Below are 14,238 nucleotides of genomic sequence, written 5' to 3'. Positions count from 1 at the left end.
TATTAACAAATCCAACCTCAACTCGCCTGTTGTCAAGTGCTTTCTTCAGTTTAAATCGTTTTAATTGTAAAAGTATTATAATCAAACAGTGCCATTGGTAAAGGAGCAGGATTAGTAGTAAGACATTGCATGGCATTTAACAACATTTAGAAAATGCATTTCAATAAGAGTCCCAGCACCCTCCCCCCTTTCCTCCCCCTGACAGATGAAATAGAAAATCGAAAGGAAAAGAAGAAAATTCTCCTCGATCCTATTCTAAATATGTGTCCCCACTTCGTCCCCTCCAATCTTTTACACCAGCCCACCTAACCTGGAAGCTCAGCTAGCACTTTACGGCTTCTCTGCCTCTGTCAGAAGCAGCAGGTGGGGTGGGGTCCTGCGTAGTTTTCTAAGAGCCGCAGTAAGCGCAGGCACTTGGGGCAAGTTAGATCCCCTCATCTCCTTAGTGAGTATAGATCAGAATGGGGGCCAATAGTCCGCAAACGAGGCTCCATCACCCTGTAGTGTAAGCGTAATGCGCTCCATGCCCATCACGGTCCATAATCTACCCAGCCAGCCTTGGTGTGTTGGAATCCTATCTGTGCCCCAGTGGGACAGTATATTCTTAAGTGCCGCTCCCAGGGCCAGTCCCATTCGCCTGCCTCTACCAGATTTGATAGGGAAAGTGAGCTTGTTGGGTAGGCCTAAAACAATGTTTGCCTGGAAGCGTGGAATTTGCGTATCAAAATGATTATCAAAGTCTGATAAAACTTGTTCCCAGTATACGGAAAGACATGGACATTCTCACAATAAGTGAATCAGAGTGCCCTCTGCCCCACATCGTCTCCAGCAATGTGAAGGACGGCTGGGGTTGTATTAGTGCATTCTAGGTGGAGTAAGATACCAGTAGGTAGCTATTTTAGTCGCACACTCAATGCAAGAAACGTTCCGTGCTGTGTGGCACACGCAATAAAAAACATCCCCCCATTCTTTCTCTGAGTGTGTTTGGCCCAGTTCAGCTTCCCACATTTGTTGCCCTGGTGTGAAGGCCTCCTGTTCTGGTGGCCGCAGCATATGATAGAGTTCAGTGATGAGGTGAGCATTTGTTGTCTTTGTGTGAAATCACTTCTCATATGGTGTAAGTTGTCTCTGGGCCCCTGTACGCACTAGAGGGTGCAGAACCCAGTGTCTCACTTGGAGAAAACAATATCTTTCAGACTCGGGCAAAGCAAATGTGGATCGGAGGTCCTCAAATGTCAGGGGGCACTATGCATCAAACAAATGTCCTATGGATTGATAAACCTGGGCTTCCCAGTAACTGAACTCCTTCTGATTTAGTCCGCAGGAGAGTTTCTCGTTTCCAACTATGGGAGTTAGAGGTGACGGGAATGAGGTTAGCTCATGCTTGGCCGCTGTGGAATCCCATGCTTTCAGAGTCGTGCAGATGATTGGTGAGTTATATATGCATTCTGGATGCTGCCTTTTATGTAAAAAGGGGACCGCCCACAAGGCCCGTCCCACGAGCGCCCGCTCCATGAAGAGCCAATGTTTCTCCGACTCACTACACGACCACTCCCACAAAACGTGCAGTTGGATGGCCTGAAAGGAGCGAGTCAGATTCGGGACCCCCAGTACCCCCTATCTAGGTGACCTATAGCGCAGTTCCCTACTCATGCATGGCCTCTTATTGGCCCATACGACCAAACAGATCTCTTTCTGCAGCTATTTAAGAACTCCAGGGAGAATCTCTATGGGGAGGGTTTGAAGAATGTATAGGATTTTAGGCAACATATTCATTTAGATCGCTGCCACTCTTCCTGACCAGAGGAAGCTGAAGGGTCCCCATCTGCCCAGCTCTCCACGCACCTGGGACAGGAGCTGTTGGTAGTTCAGGGCTGCTGTGTTGTGAGTAGAGTTCGTGAGTTGGATCTCAAGATATGGGATTGATCCCGCATCCCATTGGAGCAGAATTGAACTTGCCAAGGTCTCTATGGTGGACGGTCGGAGTGAAAACCCCATGGCCTGTAACTTCGGCACATTAATTTTGAAGCCGGAGGCTATTGCAAATTTCTCCAGCTTGGCAAAGAAAGCAGGAGCAGAGACCTGTCAGAGACCTGTGGTTCTTCCAATGTGGCAACCATGTTGCCGCTGTACAAGCCGATGGCGTCCCCCCCCCCCCCCCCACTGAACCACGCACCGAGGAACTGCGGGTCCTCCTGCACTCTGCCATCGGCTCCTTATAAAGCACGAAAAGCAACGAGGAGAGAGGGCATCCCTGCCTCGTGCCCCGCGAGATCCCAAAGGGTTCAGAGGAGCGCCCTTTGACTCCCGCCGTAGCCGTTGGCTGACCATAGCCACTGAACACCCATCTAGAGAAACCATTGCCTATCCCGAACTGCACCAGAGTACTCTTCAGATATCCCTAATCCACCCGGTTAACAGCCTTTTCGGCGTCGACCGATATAACCGGTTCTGTGTTTTGGCACTGTGCTTTATCAAGGAGATAAAGTAATCTTCTCGTATTCTCGCTACATTGTCTGGTGGCTACAAAGCCGGACTGGTCAGGGTCTATCAACCCTGGCAGCATCGGGTCCAGGCGTGCAAATATGCCAGTGAAGAGTTTCAAATCAACGTTCAGGAGGGATATTGGCCTATAGGAGGCACAGAACCTAGCATCCTTACTTGGTGTTGGAATCACTACAATCGAAGTTCTGAGCATTGAGGGCGGGATGTCCCCAGAGTCTCCTAGCGAGTTAAATAATCTAGTGAGGATAGGGGCAATGATGTGCAGAAGGTCTTGTAAAAGATGTTAGGGAAGCCTTATGGGCCGGAAAATTTGTGTGATATAAGGCGTGCTATGGCCGAGATAACTTCTATTCGAATGGGGTCGTCTAGACTAGCTGGTTGGTCCGGGGTAAGTTTTGAGAGATTAGCTCCTTGCACATAAGAAAGTGAATCTTGCTGTGTTAATTGTTGTGTGGTGTACAGTGTAGCATAAAAATCCCTAAGCGCCCGAGTAATGGCTATGTCGTCAGTACATTCATTAACAGCCTCATCACACACTGCATGGACTGCGGTCAGCTGGCGTTGTGCCCTGAGTTTGTTGGCTAAGAGGCGCCCGCACCGGTTGCCCTCCACATAGTAGTAGTGATGCAATCTCAGTGCAGCATATTCTGCTCTGACTAGGTCAATACCCGTGAGCTGTCGGTGGGCTGCCTCCAGCTGTCGCCACACTCGTGGGGCCCTGGTCCGCTTGTGGATGCATTCTAGTTCTTGTACTTGACCGGTCAGGTCCCTCCGTCTTTCCTTCCTAATTCTGTTATCGCCTCGGAGATAGCTATAAATTCCCCCCGGTGTATATTTTAAGTGTTTACCGTAGTGTGATAATTGAAGTGTCAGGGGTGTCATTGAAAACGAGGAATTCCTTTATGGTGCTGTCCACGTGTTTTATCACATCTGTGCGGTTCAGCCGCCAGGTGAATGATGGTCTTTCTGGGGCGTGGGAGTAGTGAGCGTGAGACTCAGCGCCGTGTGGTCTGAGTGTGAGCGCGACTCGATGTCTGAGGTTCGTGTGAGAGAGTAAAGAGCGGGAGCCAATAAAATAATCAATCCTAGCATACGTTTTATGTGCGTGTGAAGAAAGCGTGTAGTCTTGGTCATTTGAATGCATGGAACGCCACATATCTACCAAAACCAGGTCTTGCAACTACTCCCGCCCCGCTCGTGTAAGGGCCCCCGTTGCACCATGACGTTGTGCAGAGTGATCTAGTCGGGTGTCAAACACGAAGTTAATGTCGCCACCCAGTAGGAGTACCCGGTCAGGGGAGACAGCAAGGTCCATCACCGCCCTCTTCATGAATGCCTCCTGTCCCTCGTTGGGCACGTATGTAGATCCAATGGTATAATCGTGTGTTAATGGTGATCGTGACTGCTAGAAGCCTTCCTTTAATTTCTGCCTGCTTTGCCCCAACTTTGCCCCTAAACAAGCACCAAAAAGGAATAGCCACGCCTGCCATTTTAGTAGTATGCGAAGAGAAATCTTGTTGAGGGAAAGCTCACTATCTAAGTCGGTGTGTGTCTTTGGCTGGGGGGTGAGTTTCTTGCAGTAAGCAAATTTGTGCTATTGAGAGCTCTAGGTAGGATAGGGCGGCCCTCCTCTTAATCGGGCCGGTCAGACCCTTCATATTTAGGGTAAGGATTTTAAGCTCATCTAGCACGCCCATGGGGTCCCTGGAGGTCCTGCATAGTAAACTGGTGGCCCCCTATGTGTTCCTGTCTAACGCTCCCTGGGCTATCCGGTGTATTTACCTCGCAGGCGACCACTGCCTCTAATAGACCAGAAGAGGTACATGACCCGGGAAAAAACGCAATTTAAACTAAAAGAAAGTGAAAAAACCCAACAAGAGAATTCCTACAACAAAGTCCCAGAGGACTAAAGTCCAACATCTTGGCATGTGTCAATCAATCGGGCATTTGTTGAGCGGGACTACTCACCTGTAAGGGTCTCAAGGCACTGGGGGTTGAGAGGGCTGAAGGTTCCAGTCCATTAGGGAGGGGGGCTGTCGAAGAGCCAGATTTTGAGGTTTCTTGAGACGATTAGGAGCAATGTTGTCTGTCTGAGGTGGAGGGGAAGGGCGTTCCAGGCTCTGGCCGTGAGGAAGGAGTAGGAGGGACCTCCCAATCTGGTCTTTATGGTGCAGGGGACCATGGTGCAGGAAAGCTGGGCTGATCGTAGGGTCCTTTGGGGTGCGTGGAATTTGAGTCGGCTGTTCAGGTATGCTGGGCCGGTGTTGTGGCGGGCCTTGTTTGTGTGTGTGGGTGAGCATCTTGAAGGTGACTCTAGCCTTGATGGGGAACCAGTGGAGTGTGCGCAGGTGCTGGTAGATGTGGCAGTGTCTTGGCAGGTTGAGGACCAGTCTTGCGGCGGCGTTCTGGATGTTCTGTAGCTTGCGTGTGAGGTTTTAGTTTATTCCGGCGTAGAGTGCGTTGCCTTAGTAGAGTCTGCTGGTGACCTGGGTGTGAGGGACGGTCTTTCTGTGTTTAAGGGGGATCCATTTGATGGTCTTAAGTAGGAGGTGGAGGAGAGCTGTCTGAAGACATGAGGTGTGACGCAACAGACTCTCTGGGAGAGAGGGTTAACGCCCTGGAGGACCGCCAGTCGAACAAGACGGAAGAGCTTGAGAACCTGCAGCAGGAAGTCATCCACTTACAGGAGCAAAACATGGATCTTCAAGTGCACACGGAAGACCTTGAAAACCGGTCTTGTCACAATAACATCCCTATTGGAGGTATCACAACAGGGCTGGAGGACACAAACATCGAGGCCATGGTGGTGGACATGTTCTGTGCGCTGCTTGGTGAGCCGGAAGAGTTCTCCAGTAAGATGGACCACACGCATAGAGTAGGACCCCGAAGAACCAACTCAGCACCTCCAGCCGACATCCTAACCTGCGTCCATGATTATCAATTGAAAGAGTGGATCCTTCGAGCAGCCAGAGATGCCCCCACCTTCAAATATAAATATCAGAGACCTACTCTATATCAGGACTTAGCTGCATCTACCCTACTGAAAAGAAAAGCGTTCCAACCCATAACTGCACACTTATGATCCATTGGCGTGTCATACTAAAGGGGTAATCCATTTACATCGATTTTCCCCCCTCAATGGCGAACTTAATCAAATACGATCAGTTGCTGATGCCAGCAGGCTCCTGGGCATGGCGGACCCCGCGGAAGATGAGTCACCGCCAAGCAAACCAAACAGAAATAGGAGAAGCGGCCATGAGAGGACCCGGATCAAACCTCCAACAGGCTCACTGAAACGAGACTCAGCCACCATGTCTAAGGAGCGCCAAGCAGTCCTGGCATCCCTCACAGAGGAGCCATCAGGCGATGACCATTTGACATAACTGGAAGCAACAAGCTGACACTGTGAAGCCGCCTTTGCTTAAATCCTACACAGAAGGCCGGGTGTGTGTGGAGAGACACTGGCCACGAGTACCCCTTCCAGTTCCCCTTTCTCTGTCTCGAGCCGGGGCATAGACCTCGGATCACACATATTTCAATCTCCCCCCTTCACTCTCCTTCTGTGTCTTTTCTCCACTTTTCTTGCACTTTTTCTACCCTATTCCGCTCTTTCCTCTTTTGCTCTGCCCTTTTCTGCCAGTTTTCCCCCGCCACTGCTGGATATTTGTCAAGCTGCTTTCATGGTCATCAGTAGACATGTTCACGAAGCACTACTGCCTTGACAGCCAGGTCTAAGGGGAAGGGCTTTTTTGCCATAAGGTCCTGCAGTGCTTTGGGGTTTTAATCATTCCACAGGTCCACCATGGGTGAGGTAATGCTTTAGTATTAATTCTACAGGTGAGGAATCTGCGGTTATAAGTATCCATCAGAAAAAACAAGTTGCTTATTTTTGGTAACTTTCTTGTGGCTACTCTATCTAACAGTAGATTCTTCCTCGCCTTCCTCCTCACCATTCTATGGAATGGATTATTTTCCATCTAAAGAGGTTCCGTGTCAGAACATCATTCTGAGATAAATAATTGACATTAGGGCTCTGCGTCAAGCAGAGCAGACATTGTCCAGAAAGAAAATGTGAGTGTGATTGGGTGGCGCCTATATGTGGCTCCAGCCATCACTTCCTGGAAGCAGTGAAGCCTGCGAAGCGCCACACACCACCACCTACCAGTGCACAAGTGCTAAGGTGAAAAATCTTCCAGATCCATCCTGGCAGTTGGGGCTTTTCTACAGGTGAGGAATCTGTGGTCAGATTGGGAAGCCACTAGAAAGAGTCACTGAAGGTCAATACCTTGTTCATTTATTCCATAGTCTCTGCTATAGGGACGAGGTTGAATAAGGGACAGTGGGTCAACACATGTAGCCATTGATCAGAGGGAGACCAACCCTGGTGCTTTTCATTTATCTGGCCATCTGACTCTTTTAGGTGAATGCAGGGCTAGAGTCTGGGTACCACGCTGGTGGACGGCGTCCAGCCACTTATTTTACCGGGAGCTCGATAACTGGAGCAAATGGAGCCACACATTCACTCTTTGGCCTCTCTGGGGCGAGATCGGAGCTCATTCAGAACGCTGCTCACGCGCTGGCTTCTCTGATGCAATCGCATCTAAGGGGTGAGCGAGGGAAGGCAATGAGTCTGATGGTGCAAGCCACCTTTTGTGACGTCATTTCCTGTTGTGACGTCAGTGTCCCCCCACTTCTTTTTTTTTTTTAGGACTTGTGCACTGGGTGAATGACCAGTCTGGCTCTAAAAGCGGGCACTCCTAAAATAGTCTTTCCAACTGGACAGTAGTTGTGTGACGAGCAGGCTGGAGACTGATTTATTGGGTTCATTACAACACCTTCCTCCTCCTGCCCTTCCCTACCTTTTTCTCTCATTTCCCGTGAGTGAAACCTCGTTATGAAAATGAATATATGTATATATTTTGTCGCTAGATCTCTTTATTACTGCCGTGTCACAAGTGCAGGGGCGTAAATGCTTTCCTTGGAAGCGAAAACTCCCATGTGACTGTAATTTATATCGCTGGGAAAACTCGGATTGTGGCAGGTGTCATTTGCATTGCCTGGGAAATGACTTCAGCTCCGTGCTGTGACGGGATTCGTTCCGCACACAAACCTGCTGGGATTTCCCCTCGCTTTGCGATGTCTTCACTAGATGAATATCGGCTGGAACGACGGCCTCTCATCCCAGGGCTCGCGCAGATCTCCGTCACTGCCTCTGCAGATGCGGGCCCTGCTTATGCGTCTCTGGGAGATGGATGCGGGCGCTGGCCTGCTCCGCTTCCTGGAGTCATTTGTAATGTCGGCCTTTTATTTTCGTATTCCTTCCTGGAAGCAAGATGATGATGATGCCAGAACGGAGTGAGGATCCTGTGTTGTACAGTGCTTTGCTCTTCCTTGAGCCTGCACTCTAGATTCCTTCTTGTGTTCTGTATTCTGGAGCGCTCTCCCTGCCTTCTTGGCAGTTGGAGCCCTGGTCGGACTTGGAGCTGACCTACTGTCTCTGTGCTGCAATAAAGCTCAATTTAAGCTTACCTGTGCCTGTGGACCTTACTTGCATTTTACATCATTTGGCGACTTGATGTGGTGTGAACTCCGATCACTGTCTCCTGTGTCCGCTGCAGCCTTAACTCGCTTTCCAGAGAAGTAGTGCCTCAACTCCATCAAGAATCTGCGCGTGTGATTCAGCGTTGATGAAGAAGTGTGGCCTCCGTTTCTTCGGCGATAGCGACTTCGTGGTGATCCTCTTCTGGTAATTTCTCCCATTTCCTGCTTTCCGCGCAGCGTTGACGTCATCTTCACCAACGTCTACTCTGCTGCAACGCGTATCCTGGCAACGCGATCTCCTCAAGCAGCGACGTCACCCGAACCAACCTCCTTTGTTGGTGAGTTGCTAAGCAACGCTTTGCCTCTGAGCGCGTTCGTCAAGGGCGCAGAAGCTATTGACTTGCAACGTCGGCGTGTGACGCGGGACGCTCACGCACGACGCCACGACGTTGTCAGCCATTTTGGACAGCTTTACCGTTACCTTGGTAACGCGCCGATGTAACGCGCCGAGGTGCACAAGACCTTCGCGTTCAACGCGTAATCTTCAGCAAGTGCCTCCCAGCTCCGTTTTAAGGCATTTAACGCTACATAAGTTGATCTGTACTGTCAAAAACGAGCATTTCAAAGCGCTTGAAACGAGTGTGACAAAGCTGACAAAGCTGTAACCAGACCATCAGCTGCATTAACAGTAAGCATTTGCTTCATACTTTTGTTTGCTCCACTGTTAGGTGTACTTAATTCTCTATACCTGCTGACATTTGCTAAAAGTCATGTCACAATCAATCAATGTTGCCCTTCCTCCTCAATTCTTGTCAGAACCAGGCAATCCTCCTATAGCATGGGAAGACTGGATAGTTATGTTCCATAACTATATAGAGGCTCTAGATGGTGAGGATTATTCGCCTAAACGTAAAAAAGCACTGTTGATGACCACGTTGGGCAAAGAGGGGCAGCGTTTGTTTAGATACCTACCACAAGTACTACCTGCAGGTTCACAAGCCGATTTTGACGAATTTAAAGAAGCTGTCACAAGACTTGAAACTCGGTTTGGCAAAGAAGAGAATCTCATTCTTCAGAGATATAAATTTTATAAGAATAAGCAATTGGCTGAGGAAAGCATTGACGAATTCGTAGCAAGACTGCGTGAATTATCTATTAAATGTAACTTTGGGCAGATGGCAGACGAGCTAATAAGAGACCAATTGGTGGTGCAAGCCAACAATAGGAAGGTGCAAGAACGCCTATGGGCGGCTAAGAACCCAACATTGAAAGACGCAATAGAGCTGGCTAAAATTGTTGAGGAAAGTGAAAAATGCATGAGAGAACTGCAAAAAAGTGGGTTAGAGTCCAAGGTGACTGAAGTCTCTCATAAAAGTATTGTAAGTGACAATAGCGATGAAGAATCTGCTGCCATCGCAATCGTCAGAAAAAAAGGTTACATTCTTCAAAGAAAGAATGTGCAAGCAACATCTCTCAACAAGAATTATCATAAAATGTGTTCAAGATGTGGTACTTCTTCTCATCCTTTAGATGGGAAGTTTTGTTATGCTAATAACAAAGAGTGTCTAAAGTGTGGTAAAACGGGACACTTTGCTAAAATGTGTAAGAATAGGAATTACTCTAAAGTTACAGTTGTTGATGAATGCGATGTTTTAAGACGTGATGTGAACAAAATTTTAGTTTTGACTGACACTGTGTGTGCGTGTGATAACCAGAGGGGTAATCCTTTCAAGGATGATTTCATAATTGATGGCAAAACTGTTACACTCATGGTTGATACAGGGTCGAAGTGGACTATAATTCCCTTTTCCCTTTTGGAAAATGTTTGGGGAAAAAGAGCTTTGAAAGAGTGCGACATCTTCCCGTCTGGTTACCAAGGGGAGAGAATAGACATGCTGGGTTTCTTTGAAGCTGAAATTGTATTCAAAGGCAGATCAGCATATGGGAAAATTTATATATCAGCTGACGGTCCAGCAATCTTGGGCCGTCATCACCAATACGATCTCCATATAGTAGTTGATCCCAGGTCAGATAACCCAGTTTCCATAGTTGAGACTTCATCTGTAGAAGACATTTTGGCCAGATTTAAAAATGTGTTTAGAGACCAGTTAGGTGAGCTTATTGGATACTCTCATCGCATAATTCTCAAAGAGGGAAGTTTGCCTGTACAGCACAAGGTTAGAAGAGTGCCCTTTGCTTTGAGGGATGAGGTCAAGGCCACTCTGGAGGAAATGCTCCAAGGGGGGATTATTGAGCCCATTGAAGCATCCCCTTGGATTTCGCCTGTTGTGATCTCGCAGAAACCGGACAACAAGATCAGGTTCTGTGTGGATCTTCGTTCCCTCAATAAGTGTGTGGTAGCGGACGTGTTTCCCCTCCCCAACATTGGCGAATTGGTGTCAACCCTTAGAGGTGCAAGGTTCTTTAGTAAGTTGGACCTTAAGCACGCCTACCACCAAATTTGCCTGGACGATAGCTCAAAGCATTTAACTGCTTTTATCACTAGTGAGGGCACCTTCCAATTTACCAGACTACCTTTTGGGCTAGTCTCAGCTGCCAGCGTGTTCCAGAGACTTGTCTCTGAAGTTTTTAAAGGTCTTGACAAGGTGCTATTTTTTCAAGATGATATTTTGATTTATGGTAGTTCTTTACAGGAACACAATAAAATTCTACAGGATGTCTTACATAGAGTAGACGAGGCTGGGTTGACTTTAAGGAAAGAGAAGTGTGCTTTTCTCTTGAAAGAGATAGAATACCTTGGTTTTTGTTTGTCAGAGGATGGCATTAAACCCAAAAAGAATTTGATTGAGGCTATTGAACTTGCACCCCCCCCGGTTGATAAGGATCAACTTCGGTCCTTTATGGGCTTAATCGAGTTCTACTCGAAATTCGTAAGAGATTTTGCCTCTAAAACAGCTTCTCTTAGATCCTTGCTCAAAAAGGGTGTCAAGTTTAACTGGACCTCTGATCACCAATCCTGTTTCAATTTGATTAAGAAGGAACTCAAATCTGCCAATGTTCTCACCCCTTTTGACACTACTCGGTCCTCCATCTTGATGGTAGATGCAAGTGCCATTGGGCTGGGCGCTGTTCTTCTACAGAAACATGGCGGTGTCGAAAAGACAATCGCATTCGCTTCTAGACCCTTGTCCTCTTCTGAGTCTAACTACTCAGTAATTGAGCGCGAAGCTCTTGCTGCGGTCTGGGGTACAAGTTACTTTCGAACCTACTTATGGGGTTATAAATTTGTGTTACGTACCGACCACAAACCCCTTGTCAACATCCTTGCTCCTGGTGGAGCTGGTAAAGGTTCTCCCAGGTTGGCGAGACTGGCTTCTCGGCTACAGGACTTCCAGTGTGAGGTTGAATTCATTCATGGGTGGAAAAACATCCAAGCGGATTGTCTGTCTAGGCTCCCCATGCCTTCCACTGACTGTAGTTCTGGGACCAAGTCCGATGATCTCGCAGTTGCTGTAATAGAGGATGTCTTGTCTGTGTGTGGGGGCACATTTACTCGTGATGACTGGTCCAAAGGTATGGAGGAGGATCTGACCTTGAAGGCCGTCATCAGTCTCATTTCTAATGGTCCCAGGAGAGAAAGTGCAGTAAATCCCTCAGTCAGGCCCTTTTTAAAAATTTTGGACGAACTTTCCTTAGAAGGTAAAGATATTCTCATGAGGGGTGATCGTTTTGTTCCCCCTGTTTTGTTGAGAAAGAAAATTCTAGACTTGGCCCATGAGGGACACCTGGGTCAAAGTCTCACGCAACGTCGTGTCAAATTGAACTTCTGGTGGCCCTCTATTGATAATGACGCTGTGGATTGTGTTTTGAAATGCAATTTCTGTAAGGAGGGTGAGAAGCGCCTCAAAGTTTTAGGCTCCCACTCCTCTCACAAGATTTCTTTTGCTAATACTCCCTGGCATAGTGTATGCATTGACTTCATAGGCCCCATGTGTGAGCTTCCTACCGATCACAGGTTTGCAATTGTCCTTATCGACTGTTTTTCAAAATGGTTATGTGTGCAGTTTGTAAAGGAAATCACTACAGATGCTACTATTAAGTTTTTGAAGGGTATTTTCAACAACGAGGGGTATCCTTCTGTTCTCATTTCTGACAACGGGACGCAACTCACGTCCTCTAAAATGACTTCTTTTGTTAATGATTGTGGCATCAGGCATCAGAAGACGAGCCTTTACAACCCACAGGGCAATGGCATTTGCGAAAGGGTGAATCGCCTGGTTAAGGGCGTGATTCAAATGTTTGTGGATTCTGGCTCTTTTTCTAATGAGCGTGTCCAGGAATTGGTTTGGGCTTACCGCTCCACACCCCACAAGTCTGGTGAAAAGTCTCCCTTTGAGTTAATGCGGGGTCGGTCACCAACGAGCAAATTGACCCCTTCTTGGCTGAATTCCAGCCATGAAATTCCTTTGGTCCATGACAGTGCCTCCTCACCCATTTCCGTGGGTGACTTGGTCAAAGTTAAGCCGGGCAGACTTGCTAAGGGCCTTAGTAAATTTAGAGGTCCTTACAAAGTTAGGAGAGTTTTTCCCAACTTCATTGTTCTATCCAATGGTGAGAGCTGGAATTACCGGAGAGTAGCTCTCTACCAGAAATGTAAAGCTTCTTCTTTTGATGACCTGCCTCCTGCCAATGTAGATGGTTGTAATGGCTACTTATTGTCCTCTGGTTCTCCTGCTGCTCCCATTCCACTGTCAGCTAGTCGGAGGGAGGTGGGTGGTGGTGATGCTTCCACTTCCTCGGGTACCTACCTCAATAGGTCTGTTCTTGATTTCAGTTCTACTACTCCTGATGCTCCTTCCTTACCTTGTACTCCTGCTCCTCCTTCCTCTTCCTTATCTGATGTCTGCTTGAGGAGCCCTCGCTCCCGACGCCCTCCTTTGTATTTGAATGACTATGTACATTAGCATTTCCTTTTCTGTTGCTCTTTGTCTCTTATTTTTATTGCAAGGAGAGGAGATATGTTGTACAGTGCTTTGCTCTTCCTTGAGCCTGCACTCTAGATTCCTTCTTGTGTTCTGTATTCTGGAGCGCTCTCCCTGCCTTCTTGGCAGTTGGAGCCCTGGTCGGACTTGGAGCTGACCTACTGTCTCTGTGCTGCAATAAAGCTCAATTTAAGCTTACCTGTGCCTGTGGACCTTACTTGCATTTTACATCATCCTGCTTCAGCAGGTGTGTGTGGATTCTATGATACAGCAGGACCCACATACCTTATCTTAGACAATGTATTTTATTGAAACGTATCTAGCGCTGTTTCCCATTGGAAGGCGTCGTGGCACTGTATGGTAGGGTAAAAGCCATATTGTTAACACTTACTCTTCTGGCCCTTAAATGTGGTTTTTAAAGTTGCTGCAAGGCTCCAACACATGCATCAGGCATGCATGCGCGCACACACACGCAAACACATGCGCACAAACCCTTCTCCTTCCCTTGAGAGGTCATTGTTTAGTGTGGAGGCTAAAACGAGCATATGTCTCCGTCTAGAAGTTACATCTAGAGTGTTCGAGTTCAGAAGGACTCAACGCCGGGTATTGTGCCAATGATCCAGAGATAAAGCTAAAACCAGACCACATGCCACCATGTAAAAACCAAGCTCCATGAGTTTGCTGAATTTCACAAGCATCGTGCTGCGGTTTACCGCCAGGGGAATATTTTGTCATGTTTTGGTCTAGAAACCGCTCTTAAACAATTATAGCTTAAGAAAACATACAAACGTGTACATAGTAGGGCTTTATTTATCCATCCCTTTTCATCCATTGGTCTGCTCAAATGTAAGTTTTTCTTCCCCTCGCCACAGTATAAAGCATGGGGGCAGTGCTTGGACAAGTTCAGCCAGTGACTCTCTTCACTGTAATTGGTGGCAATTTGCTTATGCGAATCTGCCTATGAAGTAGTTATTGAGTACCGGGGTCAATGGCTAATCACTGCTTTATTTCTGAGTTCAGTTCATGAATTATTTTTATTTTATTTGTTAAGCTCCATTTTGTTTTTAGAGACGTATGGATGCCACTTTTTGACTGTGGCCTTTTTATAGTAAGTTTTAAGCTTTTAATGTCTGTCCCATATGTTTGTAAAAATAAATATTAAACAAGCATTTGCAATGCAATAGGTCTCGCATTTGTGAGAGTTTAAGCTATTGGCATTGTAAATGACAATGCCTATTTATGTGTTGTT

At 47.4% G+C, this 14,238-nt stretch overlaps 1 protein-coding gene across 3 annotated transcripts in view; it reads left to right on the top strand.

The window, feature by feature from the left end:
* PC (pyruvate carboxylase) overlaps positions 1–14,238 on the top strand; it is a 2,151,284-nt gene that overhangs the window by 900,971 nt on the left and 1,236,075 nt on the right. The gene's annotated exons all lie outside the window — the stretch shown is intronic.

The sequence above is a fragment of the Lissotriton helveticus genome, chromosome 9 (assembly GCF_964261635.1).
Source record: "Lissotriton helveticus chromosome 9, aLisHel1.1, whole genome shotgun sequence".
Classification (NCBI taxonomy): domain Eukaryota; kingdom Metazoa; phylum Chordata; class Amphibia; order Caudata; family Salamandridae; genus Lissotriton; species Lissotriton helveticus.
Note: the sequence above shows the minus strand (reverse complement) of the source record. Positions and strands in the feature narration are given on the sequence as shown.